Genomic DNA, 14,712 nt, shown 5'->3' with positions numbered 1-14,712 from the left:
GCGTGGAGCCAAGGGACACATTCCTTCATGGGGACCCTTCCTGGGGGCCACATGCCAGAGTCAATAGTGGGTGTGGTTGGAGGCAAAAAGGAGGTAGAGCAACAGGTGGGACTCTTATATTTCAGCCCTGCACAGATCTCTGCAGCCTTCATCCAGGCAAGCAAGGAGGATTGTGTCAGAGTTCAAGGACACTTCCCAGTCAGGCCAAATGCCCCCAAGGAGTGTGCAGCAGAGGGCCTGTGAGGGGCATAGCCTGGGAAGCCTGGGCCAGATAGGGAGTCCTGAAGTGCTGCATTTGGCCCCCAGAGCCTGAGGTTCCCAAACCTCTGGTCTATGGGAATCTAGTGTCAGCCAGATCCCAGCCTTTGGGGAGAATAAACCAGACTTCACACCCTGCTGAAACTCACAGCTCGGCCGCCCACCAGAGAGCAAGCCTGCATGTCTGCCAAGAACAACAATCCCACCAGATGCATGGAGGGATGGAGTTTACTCTTTGTAAGACAATGTATGATCTTAACTGGCTACTTAAGAGTCCTCTTCAGCACCCCAAAATAATGAGCTAGGTTGCAAGAGCTAAAACTAGGGGATAGTACCATCCAGGCTAATGGGAGGGCATTTCTTCCACCACCACAACCCTTATATAACTACCAGTAGGAGAATAATAGCCAAGGTGATGTGAGTGAGTGAGCTGGAAGCAGGAGATGCAGAGACATGCTTGCTCTTTGCTGGATCCAAAGCTGTGACTAATGGAGAAGCAAGATCTGTTCAGGTGTCAATGAGATTGGGGTGGGGTGTAACTGTTACTGGCATCAGTCTGTCTTGAGAAACAATGGAGTGCAAGCCTGGGCAGTATGTATGGAGGTCCTGGGCTACCCTGACAACAAGATCTCCCTCTCAGCCTCGCTGATGTGGTCCAAAGGAAAGCAGAGCAATACGTTTGGTACCAACTTGGCTGTAGGCGTTGCTGGGAGGAGGCGTACAAGATGCCATCTAACCATCTTAGGGACTCCGTTCCAGGTTTGTGAAGGGTTTACTCCATAGACTTTTCTTCTCACAAAGATGTACCTCAAGGCAGTGGGTATGTGGTGAGGAATTGAATTCACAATTATATATATATAAAGGTAAAGGACTCCTGACAGTTAAGTCCAGTCGCAAACGACTCTGGGGTTGCAGTGCTTTACTGGCCGAGGGAGCCGACGTTTGTCCGTTTGTCCGCAGGCAGTTTTTCCGTGTCATGTGGCCAGCATGACTAAGCTGCTTCTGGCGAAACCAGAGCAGTGCACAGAAACGCCGTTTACCTTCCCGCCACAGCGGTACCCATTTATCTACTTGCACTTTGACGTGCTTTCGAACTGCTAGGTGGGCAGAAGCTGGGACCAAACAACGGGAGCTCACCCCGTCATGGGGATTCGAACCGTCAACCTTCCGATCGGCAAGCCCAAGGCTCAGTGGTTTACACCACAGCGCCACCCTCGTATATATTCTGAATATATACATTCAGAATGCTGGCCAATGCACCCACTTGACCTACAAAGCTGATAGCAAGGAGCCTGCAGTTCATTCCCTCTTTTTATTATGTGTGTTCTCATCTACATACACAGCCAAGCTCTCTCCCAGATTTCCATTCTAAAGAGCGGAAGTCATCCATAAGCAACCCATGTGAATTTGTCAGAGCAGGGAGAAAGGGGAGGGAGGGGGGTTGGGGAGAGGGGGCCCTTCCTCGTCCCTCTGTATTTCCTGTAAACAACTCTGAAGCTTCTGCGCCTGCCATAAGCTGGGAAAGGCAAGATTGCAGCTGCAGCTGGATGTGACTTTTGCACCGGGTCCCCTGGAAGGCTGCTCAGTATGGCAGAAACAGCAGGAGACTCAGTCCCTTGGAACACCCAGAGATGAATGGCTCTTTTAGGGGCTGAATGGGAAGAAAGTTCATCCTGCACAAAAAGGGTTCTTGGCGTCATGTGAGAGTCTCAGGACAGAGGCTCTCACACATCGAGCCAGCACTTTCCAAGACTTTGGGGAGTGACTCATGATTCCAACACACACACACACACACACACACACACACACACACCCCATGGTAAAAAGAATTGCCGAAAGGAAGAGCAGCCTCCATCCAAGTCCATGCACAAACTCACACAATGGCTGTGCCTTCAAGTGCTGCAACTGCTTTGTGAAATCCCCAAAGTCAGTACAATCAGTATAGAACTCAGCAAGGTCCTAGTCCATATGGGGGAAGAGGTAAGCTTGAAACTGAAAGGTCAGAAGCGAGAGGAGGTAGAAGAGATTGATTGCTGCTTCAGTCTTGCCTTGCCAAGACTCCAGGAGACTCCAGGATAAATGAGGAAAGATAAGACAATCTGTACTGATTTGCTTCTAACCTGCAAAATATTTGGGTTCACCATTTAGGCTTTTCAGAAAATTCTCAGGATCTTGGCAACAACAACAAAAATAAGGATTTTTTGGGGGGAGGGGGTAGTCCAGAGTACACACTGCTTGTACACTCACAACAGAGGACTTAGGCAGTCATTGCACTTTAATCACTTTTAAAATTAAAATCACTAATGACCTCTTAGGAGACTGTTAGGTACTTTCAAAATAATGATAATCCACATGGAGTTTAAACAATAGAGCCTTGTGGCACCTGAAAGACTGGCAGACTTCCATGCCTTCTGCATTTGTTTATTATGGATATGCAGAAACATATTAATTTATGCAACATCACTTGGGAAGTGACAAGGGAGAATATATTGCCCTCTTCTTCTATCCATTTATCACTCGCCTGATGAAGTCAACAAAGAAAGATTTCGTTGAATTGCTGATAGTGTAAGAGAGCAGAGCCAGTTCTACGCCATGGTGATATTTCTGAGTCAAATCTTTACCATTTTTATAAACTACTTTGTCTAGGAGCAGGCTAACTGCATGTCAAAGATCTTAAGTCCATTGTAATGTAGCACTATTTATCCCCTGATTTTGCTGAATCCAGCCTCATGAATGGTGCGCATTCCAAGCCTGTCTTATCCACATTCAGAAAAATTATAATATCAAAAGCCATTTCCTCTGCTTCCTCCTTTGCCTTGCATATGAAGTAGCTCAAATTCTGACAGCCTGTTTTGTTCAGCTTTCCGTGCTCAAAGGTCTGAGCTGACTCACAGTTTTCCCGGCTCTTTGGTGGCAGGAATCAAGTTTCTAAAACAAACTGGGTGGTGGCAGAGGTGGTGGCAGAGACTCTTGAAGAAAGTCACATTGGCAGTGTAACACCAGGGATTCCAATGACCACCTCCATCCAGTTAAGTCCTTGGAGTGTGTATATGTGTGTCTGTGTTTTTTGGGAGGAAGGTCAGATGCCCAAAGAGCTATGGAAACACCTGACTCCGGATCAGCAGCTTCTTCATGTTCACAAAATCACAGAATTGTAGAGTTGGAAGGGACTGCAACTCTCCTCCAACTCAGGAGCAATGCAGGAATCACAGCTAAATAATTCCTGACAGGTGGTTATTGAACCCCTATCTAAAAGCTTCAATTGAAAGAGAGTCCATTGCTTTCTGAGGGAGCTTGTTCCACTATCAAACAGCACTTAACGTCAGGAAGTTCTTCCTCATGTTGAGTTAGAATCTCCTTTCTTGTCATTTGAATCCATTGGTCTCTTAGTCTACTCCATGACACAGGATACGTGCCAGGTGGAAGGCCAGGAAGCACAGAAGAAATGCCCATCTGTAGACCAGAGGGTTGGTTCATTAAGGATTGCTAATCTCACAAAGTAGGTGGAGTTTAGGAGCAACAGATGGGAGGCAGAGGCTCTGGTCCTCTAGGCCCTGCTGGAGCCAAGTGGCTCCCTCAGAGCTCTCCATGGTGCTGAAACACCTGGCCTATATTACAAGAACTCTGGAGCCAACACAGGCCCCCTCCTTGCCCAGAAAACAAGCAACTTATCATGAGGAGAAGGGGTAATGAACACAAGTTGCTCATCATTCAGCAACTTCATCCACATTGCCTTGTAAAACTGTTGCACTCCCAAAGTGAATGGAACATGGCTCTGCCCAGGCCATTCATGGTTTGCCACCTGCCTGTCATGCCTCGACCTGACCTGATGCCAGACACCAAGTAATAGAATCATAGAATTGTAGAGTTAGAAAGGACCACAAGAGTAACCCCTGCAATGCAGGAATCACAGCTAAAGAATCTCAAGCAGGTGGTCACCAACCTCTGCTTAAAAACCTCCAATAAAGGAGAGTTCACCACCTTTGAGTCCATTGGTTTGGGTCCTACCCTCTGGAGCCCTATTTTCCATGTGACAGCCCTTCAGAGATTTGAAAATGGTTCCCATATCAATCTCAATCTTCTCTTACGCAAGCGAAGCATACCCAACTCCCTCAACAGTTCTTCATAAGACTGAGTTTTCAGACTCTTGATCATCTTGGTCGCCCTCTTCTGTACACATTCCAGCTTGTCAATATCCTTCTTAAATTGAGGTACACAGAACTGGACCTATTACTGCAGGTGTGATCTGACCAAGGCAGAATAGAATGAAACTATGACTTCCCTTGATCTGGTCACTATTCTGATGATGCAGCCTAGAATCGCATTAGTTTTCTTTGCTGTTGCACCACAATGTTGGCTCAAGTTAAGCTTGTGATCTACTAAGACCTCTAGATACTTTCTACATTTATTGTTGAGTCCATGGAGGACAAACCAGACACTCTACAGGTCAAAGGCCTTGGGGAGCAGGCAGAGCTTCCACTTGGACCAGTGCTGAGGATCCCTTGGGAAATCCCTCTAGCAGGAAATCTGCTGAAGAAGCCTTGGAGCTGTCAGAGGATGAAATGGAGCCACCCCTCAGTCTTCAAGAATGCAGGCTCCAGAGTGATGGCACAACATGCACATTCCAACCCAGAGCTGTCATGTGACTCATGAGTAAGGTGCCTACTTGTGAGTAAGCAATTCCTGGAACTCCTTTTTTACCAGCAGCTGGGGTCAGGGTGCAGTCTGGGAAGCCACAGAATATAAGGTCTGGTCTTGAGTCTTCCAGTTGCTGGAAACAACACAGGGCTTGTATCCACTGTTGCAAATCATCATAAAAATAGCTTAATTTGGAAAGGCAAGCTGGAAATTATAGAACAAAGCAACCCAATCACATTTCTTACCCATCCACGGCAAGCTGAATCTGCTAAAATGCTCCTTTCTTTGCAAATATGGGAGCTGTACTTTGTTTCTTCACATGCCCTTGGGTGTGTCAGGTCTGTATTTTTTAAATTAAAAAATCCCAAATTCTGCCCAAAGGTAACTGAGATTCTGAGGCACTCTCTGGTGGCCAGAAGGATGCAAAAGTGGGAGCTTCCTTGCCGCCTATGTTCCAGCTGCAAACATTTCCCAAATCACACCATGCATCAGTAAGACCATCCTGGGAGGAAGCTGTCCTTACTTGACACAGAGGAGTTTTATGAAGTAGGACATTTAAGTCAGTTGTCATCAGTGAGTCAGCAGGGGCCTGAGGACAAAGGAGCTCCATCAGGCTGGCAGATTTCTAAGCTGTTCTCTCCAGTGCCACCCCGTTATATAAGAAAAATATGAATGTACAGTAAGGAGCCTGAAGGCAGAACTCCATAGAAGCCTTCCAGTTCTGCCTGTTGCCACCTCCCCAGCAAGATTCTTGGCCACTTGTGAGGCAGGGCTGGACTGATTCACTTTCTGCACGTCCAAAATGCATGCCAAGAAAAGCCTCTGATTGTGCAACCTGAAGAGTTTATGCATATGAAGCAAATGCATTAAAAAAAATTATGCATAGTTTATTTCTGCTAAATATTAGAAAGGTCAAGAAGCCGAACAGAATCAAGTCTGCACAGCCCCAAGAGCTCAACAGGCACTGGCCACACTTTCTCCAGCTCATTTTCCCAGTGTCATTAAGGACTAGAAACTTACAAATGTTGAGACATGTATTTTGGCACCCAATACAGAATGTGGCAGTTGCGCACACCAAGAGCAAGCAGTTTACTCTTTAGCAGCATTCCTCAGTCATGGTGTCTGGGAGTTGTAGTCCAAAACATCTGGAAGGCACCAGGCTGGAGAAGGCTGATCTATGTACAGGGTGAAATACTGTATTTATTGCTCTATAAGACTCACTTTTTCCCTCCTAAAAAGTAAGGGGAAATGTGTGTGCGTCTTATGGAGCGAATGCATGCTGCACAGCTATACCAGAAGCCAGAACAGCAAGAGGGATTGCTGCCTTCACTGTGCAGCTGTTCTGGCTTCTGAGATTCAGATTTTTTTTTCTTGTTTTCCTCCTCCAAAAACTAGGTGCGTCTTGTGGTCTGGTGCATCTTATAGAGCGAAAAATACGGTAGATGGTAGGGGGAAAGGTGGGAGAGCCACCTCAAAGATCATTCTGCTGAGGGTTCCTTTAGACAGCCTGCTTCTTGGGCATCATTCATCTTGATTTGCTTTCACAAAGCTTACGTTGAGATTAGACAATGTCCTATCTTTATTGAGCATTCCTCTTGATTTGATTTATGACGATGGACATTCATTCCGATTTCTTTATAAGTCTTCTCATCAATCACCTGTTCATCCCACACTTTTCAGTGCATTGCTCCATCACGGTTCTCTGCAAAAAGTCTGGGCTTTTTAAAGAATTGGATTGTTTAAAGAAATGGATTTGTGCCACCCCCACTTTGATTGTACATCCCCCACATTTCTGGTATGTGCTTGAGTGTCTCCTGCAAAACAGTGCCAGTTTGGAGGCAACCCAAGATCCCACAACCAGAACACACTCGGCGTCATCTATCTCCACTCACAGCCCACAGTGTAATCTTACTCCCTTTTATAAGACTTTGTTGTTTCACTTCAAGGCCCCCAACTTCCCCACAACCCCAACAGAGAAGGTTTCCATGGATTCTTTCAATGGAATGAGATTATATCAACACCCATTTATATTTTAAGAATTGCCATCTGGTACCTGGTCGGCTTTGGGGGCTTTTCAGTCCCAATAAACAAATTTCTGATAATATGTGGACGTTCTGGAGGTGGCATGATAGTACAATTTATCCCTTGCCTCCTTGCACTGAGTTTTCCAGGCAGACTTTCTGGTGAGCTTGGGGGGCGTTTCTGTCCTTTTTTGCCTCTTCTCCATTTCCAAAGAGGAACATTCGCTTTCCACATCGAAGGCACATTGCAAGGCTTTCTTTTCTGGGATCCTGGCTCATTTTTGGCTTGGACCAAAGAGAGAGAGAAAGAGTCCAGCGTGCTTTGTCTCCAAAGAAACACCTCAGAACTCAGGAATGTTAATTAAGGGATGTTTGTGGCCTTACAACACTTATTCTCTCTCTCTCCAGCTGATGCTTTCTTACCATTTCCTTCTTGCCAACAAGGAAACGCTGGCACAGATTATATTGTTGCACACACTGCATTCTTCAGCCTTCTGGATGACCAGAGGAAGGTGGAGAGGGCAATGGGGAGGACTGTGAATACGCCACACGTTAGAGAGAGAGAGAGAAGTTTTTCTTTTCTGGAGAGCTTTGAACATGGAGACAATGAGCTGCTGGCTGATGCAAGGATCTGACTCTGTCCAAGGCAGCTTCTTCTGTTCAGCTTGGCAAGAGCTGCAGCTGTTGGGAGTTGTCCCAGCAGGCCTGATTCCCCTTAAGAACATATGACGAGCCCTGCTGAACCAGGCCCATGGCCCATCGAGTCTAGCATCCTTTTCTCACAGTGGCCAACCAGATGCCTGTGGGAAAGGAGCAAGCAGTAGCGTAGGAAGGCCTGGGAGGGGAGGGGTGTACCAGGTGCCACAGGGGACAGTAGGGTGGCCTGGGGGTTGCTGGGCTGCAGGAGGGTTGCTGGGCGACACGGGCGCTGCAGGACAGCAGGAGACACTGAAAGCGTTGCTACGCTGCTGGGCACAAACACAGGATTCAAACACAATTATCTCCCATCTTGCGGCTTCCAGCGCCTGAGATTCAGAAGCATTGCTGTCTCAACCGTGGAGGGACAACTGCATATTCCTGCACTGGATTGGACCCTAGATCCTCAGGGTCCCTTCCAGCTCTATAATTCTACAATTATATGAAACTTTGCATACCGAAAATGTTCTGAGGGTGGGTTTGGGTTGGCTGACTTTTGATAGCCCTTCCAGACAGCAATGACATGGTAGCATAACTGGGGAAACATCAGAGATAATAATACCAATAAAACTAATAAAGCAGAATAAATCCACCGCTAATGCACTGTTATTGTGTCAGGAACATGTTGTACAAGAAACCCACAATAACACACTAGTCGGGGGTGGCTTTGGATATTGACAGAACCATAGCCCTGGGGACACACTGCAGCTGCTGGATTTGTCTGGGAAGGCAACTTAAAAAAGAAACTCGGAGCATCTGCCCGTTTTAAACAGGCAGGAAGCTCACCTTCCAGCCTGTGGGACAGACAGCACGAAGCACTGCGGTGCTCTCCACTGAAACCTTTCAGGCAGAAAGAGCCAGGCGGCTGCCACCTTGCCATAAACGCCTCCCCACCCTCCAGAAAAGCACTTTAAGGAATCTATACCGCTTCAATTATTCATTGCGCCAGACAGAGTGCTTTCCCGCAAGGGCGGCCCCAGCAATGGGCAGGCCTTCCTTGCAAGGCAAGCAAAGGGTGTGCAATCCGATTCCTAAGGCAAGAGAGGGAGGGGGACTCAAGCAGAGCCCGGCTCCATTGAACCAAGGGGGGCGTTTGAGTCTGAGAGGTCTGTCTGGGTCTGCAGAGGAGAGGGCGTGACACGTTTGGAGGGCATCTCCCGCGCAGGCCATGGAAATGGATCCCAGTCACTTTCCATTCAAGAGGAAGGTCAGCCTCGTCTCTGAGTGACATTGGGGGATATCGATTGACCCGCTAAGCCAATGGAGGCGGTTGGGGTGGTCAATAACACTCGCTTGCAAAAGTCACATTCGCTGTGATGTTCAGCAGAGGGTGACCGAGAGGGATGGGGTGAGGCATGCCGTCCCACGGTTGTTTCTGGGGTAACATTCACAACACCACAGCCACTGAGGTCTTAAAGACTCACACAGCACAGATAGTACCTGTCCTGGACAAAATGCCATTGTGTTTCTTTTAGTGTTGTGGCACCTCCTACCCTTTGCGGTTTCCTCCCGTTAAATATTAGGCGGGCTCCACCTCTGTTTATTATTTCATTGCAGTAGAGTCCCATGGACTGCACAAAGATGAAACCTCTCCATTCTGAAGGAAATCAGCCCTGAGTGCTCACTGGAAGGACAGATCCTGAAGCTGAGGCTCCAATACTTTGACCACCTCATGAGAAGAGAAGACTCCCTGGAAAAGACCTTGAAGTTGGGAAAGATTGAGGGCACAAGGAGAAGAGGATGACAGAGGTTGAGATGGTTGGACAGTGTTGTCGAAGCTACGAACATGAGTCTGACCAAACTGCGGGAGGCAGTGGAAGACAGGAGTGCCTGGCGTGCTCTGGTCCATGGGGTCACGAAGAGTTGGACACGGCTAAACAACTAAACAACATTTATATCCCACCTTTTTCACCAAGGGACTCAAGGTGGCACGCATGGTTCCTCCCGCTCCTCGCTTAATCCCCCAACAACCCTGTGAGGTAGGTTTGGCTGAGAGGCAGTGACTGGCCCAATGTCACACCCACTGAGCTTTATGGCTGAGTGGGGAATTTGAGGTCCTAGTCCAACACTCTAACCACTACACCACACAGGCTCCCTTTGTATTTTTGGCACCTACTGAAGACCTTCTTCCAGCAAGAAGAAGAGAGATCTTGCCCGGTCTGTGTCTGTCCTGGAATTGATTTTAGAAGTTTTGATTGTTTTATCCTTTGCGTTTTGGCAGACCCCAGTGCTTGGGACATTCTGGTTGGTCGTCATAAAGGGACAATGGGATTTTTAAAACAAAAAGTGGCCATTGCCATTTGAGCCCTGAGCCATTCCTTCTGATGTAACCTGCCTCTTTCTCTGCTGAGCCTATCTGACGGGTTTCTCTTTGAGAAAAGTTTATTCACTTGGCATGCAGAAGATTGGCAAGGAGCATCTCAGGAGATGACATCATGGCCCATGCTATGAAATAAGTCCCTGTTCCACTAGACCACTGCTGGAGTGGAAGACAGGCAGCTCTTTCTAGAGATGTATCTCTATCATCTAATCATCTATCATTTCTCATCTCTCTCTTTGTGTGTGTGTGTAAAGGTAAAGGGACCCCTGACCATTAGGTCTAATCGTGGCCGACTCTGGGGTTGCGGCGCTCATCTCGCTTTATTGGCCGGGTACAGCCTCCGGGCATGTGGCCAGCATGACTAAGCCGCTTCTGGCAAACCAGAGCAACGCACGGAAACACCGTTTACCTTCCCGCCGGAGTGGTACCTATTTATCTACTTGCACTTTGATGTGCTTTCGAACTGCTAGGTTGGCAGGAGCAGGGACCGAGCAACAGGAACTCACCCCATCGCGGGGATTCGAACCACCGACCTTCTGATCGGCAAGTCCTAGGCTCTGTGGTTTAACCCACAGAGCCACCCGCGTCCCCTGTGTGTGTGTGTGTGTAGGCATTTACAAATTGCTTAATATTTCCAAAAGCAGTGTACAGTCCAAAAGGCAAACAACAGGTTACTAAAGCATTTAAAAAGCCTAAAACAGCAGTATATATACACATTAAGGCAAGAAAAAACAGAAAATTACAGAGAACTAGATGGTGACAGCTAATCCTGAGTGTTGATGATGCCCCTGGTACATCTCAGACAGTAGAGCATGAGACTCTTAATCTCACAGTCATGGGTTCAAGCCCCATGTTGGGCAAAATATTCCTGCATTGCAGGGAGTTGGACTAGATGACCCTTGTGATCCCTTCCAACTCTACAATTATATGATTCTGTGATTATTGGCATTGCAAAGTAGGGGAGAATGCACACTTGTTGGGCATTTTCCTAGCCACCCAATTCTATTAACTGGATTATAGGGTTGGGGGTTGGAGACAGTGGGTCATTCAGACCGAACTCCAGCCTTAAGACAAGACATGGCTAAGGCTCATTAACTTAAGGCACAGATGCTCTCCTGGTCCAAAGCTGGGCAACTGTCTATATTTCATTGTCTGGACCCAGCTGCCAAACAGCTTAGTGAGTTCATAAAACCCTGTGAGTTTTTGGTTGTTGTTTTTTATATATATAAAAAACCCCTTGTGAAAAGCCCTTGCACGGATGAAACCCCAAAAGGCCCCTTTAGGGTTCAGGTCGGTTGCAAGCTCTTGGGAGCAGAAGCTGCTTTTTAAAGCACAGAGCATGCTTTTTGCATCCTCAGCAGGGGACAGCCTCTGTGTTCAGCCTGAGAGCATTTTCTTTCCTTTGCTCTTTCTTATACCAATGGCATCCTGTGTGAAAAGGAAGGAAGGTGTAGAACAGGGGAATTCATGTTCTAAAGAGTAGCCAGCTTCTCTCCAGTGTTCCCTGGAAGGAGAGACCTTCCAAACACCACTGAAAATAATTGGGACCAATCAACGCCTTGTGCTTCCAATTAAAGCAGGCTGCAAGTACAGACAAATCTTGGCACACGGACCTCTAGATTAGAAGAACTGCTGCAACAACAGAGATGCTGGCATGGCTTCCTACTACAGCAAACTTTTTAGGCCTAGGCACATATTTGGAAACCTAAGAAAATGTCGTGGGCACCACAAAGTAACCATTTCAGAGAAGAAAAACTGACAATACCCAGAGACACTCCTTGAGCAGCAGACAAAATGCCTGCACCATCGCAAAAAATAGCACACACATACAAAGCAGGCTGCAACCCCTACAAAACCTCCCTCCAACCAAACAACAACAGAGGTTATTTAATAAAAAATTGGGAAGGGCACAGAGACTGTGGGACCAGGGCTGCTTGGAGGCCAGGCCAATCGAAAGCTTTCTTTTTGACAACCAGGCTTAGCCCAGATCATATGAGCAAGAGGTGCCCCTGCTTGTTCACTCCTTGATCATCTGCCTGGCTGACAAGCAAGCAAGTGACAGCAGTGATGAGGAAGAAGAGGGGAAGGTGGAGATAATGGTGGTAGGAAGGTAGACCCAATAAGTGAGCAGGGCCCATGGAGAAGCACTTGCCCATGGGCCTTCCAAGACATGAACAGCCCAACCGATACATGCTGTGTTGAATGAGCCCCACCCTACCTTGTCAAATGCCATTTTGTAGGGAAATGTCACATTAGCTGAATCAGATTTATCGGCAGGGAAGCGAAGCCAAAGCCTGCAAGCTCTTAAGGAGCCTGCGGAGCCAGCTCTGCCTCCCAGCAGGCAGAAATCGCTCTCAATCCTACTGCATTATTATCCTGGGTGAGAGACAGCTTTTCAGCAACTACTTCAGTGTTGTAATTGTGCACCACTGCCACCCACTTCCCTTTTCAAACAGGTTGGGAAGCAATTCCGGCAGAAAGAACCACCAGAACTGGAACCATTAGGAACCTCAGAACAGCACGGGTCTCTCTCTAGTTCTCAGGCACACAGACTTGCAGAAAGCACAGCTTACGAAGCCCTCCTTCCGGCTTTAAAAGCTGTGCAGCTTACAAAATGGAGAGGAACAGAACATTTATCATGCTTTTGCGAGTTAATAAAGCCACAGGCAGGTACCAAATCAATCCTGGAATTGACTGAATTGAAAGCAGCCGGGAAAGGAATATTTGCTCAATGCATCTAAGCTCACCCCATTTTCAGCTTTGGGCAAATGAGCTGGCAGGTTTTTGCATTGTTTTAAACCCCTGTTAGACTAGAGGTGCCAGTGAGAAAAAGGAAGATGCCTTAAGAACATCTAAAAAGCCTGCTGGACCAGGCCAGTGGCCATGTAGTTCAGCATCTTATTCTCACATGGCCAATGAGATGCCTGCAGGAAACCTGCAAGCAGGACCCAAGCACAAGAGCCCCTGCTCCACAATGCAGAAATCACATCTGAAGAATCTCTGACCTCTTTCTAAAAACCTCCAATGAGGTTATATGCCATAGCCCTGCAGTCCAACTCACTATCTTCAGAAGAAGAGGCTGTGGATGCAGAGGAGGTATCTAACTGGGAGAGTGTATGGCCATCAGACATGGCCCTGGATGTCCTCCGTGGCCCCAGTAGCTCCAGCACAAGAGATTCCCAAGGAGCCAAGCACAGAAACCCCAGTGGAATTCCTGCTCCTCTGCATCCTTAAGAGTCAACAGGTATTGAAGCAGGCCACATCTCTTTAGCTGACCAGAGGGTAACTTCAGCTCTGTTTAAGGCTTGATCTGGGAGTGTGTGTTGCTGAAGCAATATCTGAGACTTGCTCTTAGGAGTCTTGGGCTTGAGTACTTTCTGGAGCTGTCCAGGGTGCTACCTGCATCCTAAATACCTGCCTTGCTTTACAGTAGTTACCGTATTTTTTGCTCTATAAGACTCACTTTTTCCCTCTTAAAAAGTAAGGGGAAATGTGTGTGCATCTTATGGAGCGAATGCAGGCTGCGCAGCTATCCCAGGAGCCAAAACAGCAAGAGGGATCGCTGCTTTCGCTGTGCAGCGATCCCTCTTGCTGTTCTGGCTTCTGGGATTCAGAATAATTTTTTTCTTGTTTTCCTCCTCCAAAAACTAGGTGCGTCTTGTGGTCTGGTGCGTCTTATAGAGCGAAAAATACGGTACTTCATCAGAAGAAGCTGGACTGTGCCTGGCCTAACCTTGCTCAGCCTCACAGAAATCTGGGCTCTGTCCTCTGTCTCACCTGACTCTGCTTCGCTGGGCCCTCAAAGTATGCCATGAACCTCCTGATTGAGCTAAAACCCTCAGATTGTTGTGGCCATCACTCAGAATAGAACAGCGTAGCATTTGGTCACCTTCGGGAGGAGGCAGTCAGAAATCCACTCTGTCTCCCACACATTCCAGCTCTACCTGATTCCCTCCTTTGTGCTGGCAGAGTCCCACTTGCACATGGGGGTCACAAGAGCAGGGGATTTTCTTTTCCTGTTCCATTTTGCTGTCCTGGTACAAGAGGGTGCTACTCCATCCTGAGGGTGTAACTGACAGTTTAAGATTATGCTGCTTCAGATGCTTACTACTGTCATTATCACCATGATCACTGATTTATTAATTGCCTTCTATACAGCTGTTTCAAGGCATATCTTGTTTTATTGCAAGAAGGGAAGCTACAGGGAACCAGGCAGAGGGCCTTCTTGCTAGTGGTGCCCACCTTGTGGAACGCCCTCCCATTAGATGTCAAGGAAATAAACAACTATCTGACTTTTAGAAGACATCTGAAGGCAGCCCTGTTTAGGGAAGTTTTTAATGTTTGACATTTTATCGCTTTTTTATGGTTGTTGTTGGTATTCTGTTGAGAGCTGCCCAGGGTGGCTGCGGGAACCCAGCCAGATGGGTGGGGTGTAAATAATAAATTATTATTATTATTATTATTATTATTATTATTATTATTATTATTAATTGTGCATTGCTCTATTGCGTGTCATAGATATTGCTCCTTACGAGGATGCGGGTGCAGCTGTAGGCAGCTCAACTGCTTCCAGTGGAAAGAAGCCCACCTTTCTTCTGGCCAAGGGAGTGCTGCTGGCTAGGGCTAAAGCCAGGTTTTTTGCCTCCTGCCCCTGCAGCTGTGGAGATCCAGTGTGGTGTAGTGGTTAAGAGCGATAGACTCGTAATCTGGGGAACCGGGTTCGCATCTCCGCTCCTCCACATGCAGCTGCTGGGTGACCTTGGGCTAGTCACACTTCTC

The 14,712-nt window shown here is 47.4% G+C and overlaps 1 protein-coding gene across 1 annotated transcript in view; it reads right to left on the bottom strand.

The window, feature by feature from the left end:
• CORO2B (coronin 2B) overlaps window positions 1–14,712 on the bottom strand; it is a 74,731-nt gene that overhangs the window by 38,213 nt on the left and 21,806 nt on the right. The gene's annotated exons all lie outside the window — the stretch shown is intronic.

The sequence above is a fragment of the Podarcis raffonei genome, chromosome 14 (assembly GCF_027172205.1).
Source record: "Podarcis raffonei isolate rPodRaf1 chromosome 14, rPodRaf1.pri, whole genome shotgun sequence".
Taxonomy (NCBI): Eukaryota; Metazoa; Chordata; class Lepidosauria; order Squamata; family Lacertidae; genus Podarcis; species Podarcis raffonei.
The sequence above is the reverse complement of the archived record's forward strand: the minus strand, read 5'-3'. Positions and strand labels throughout refer to the sequence as shown.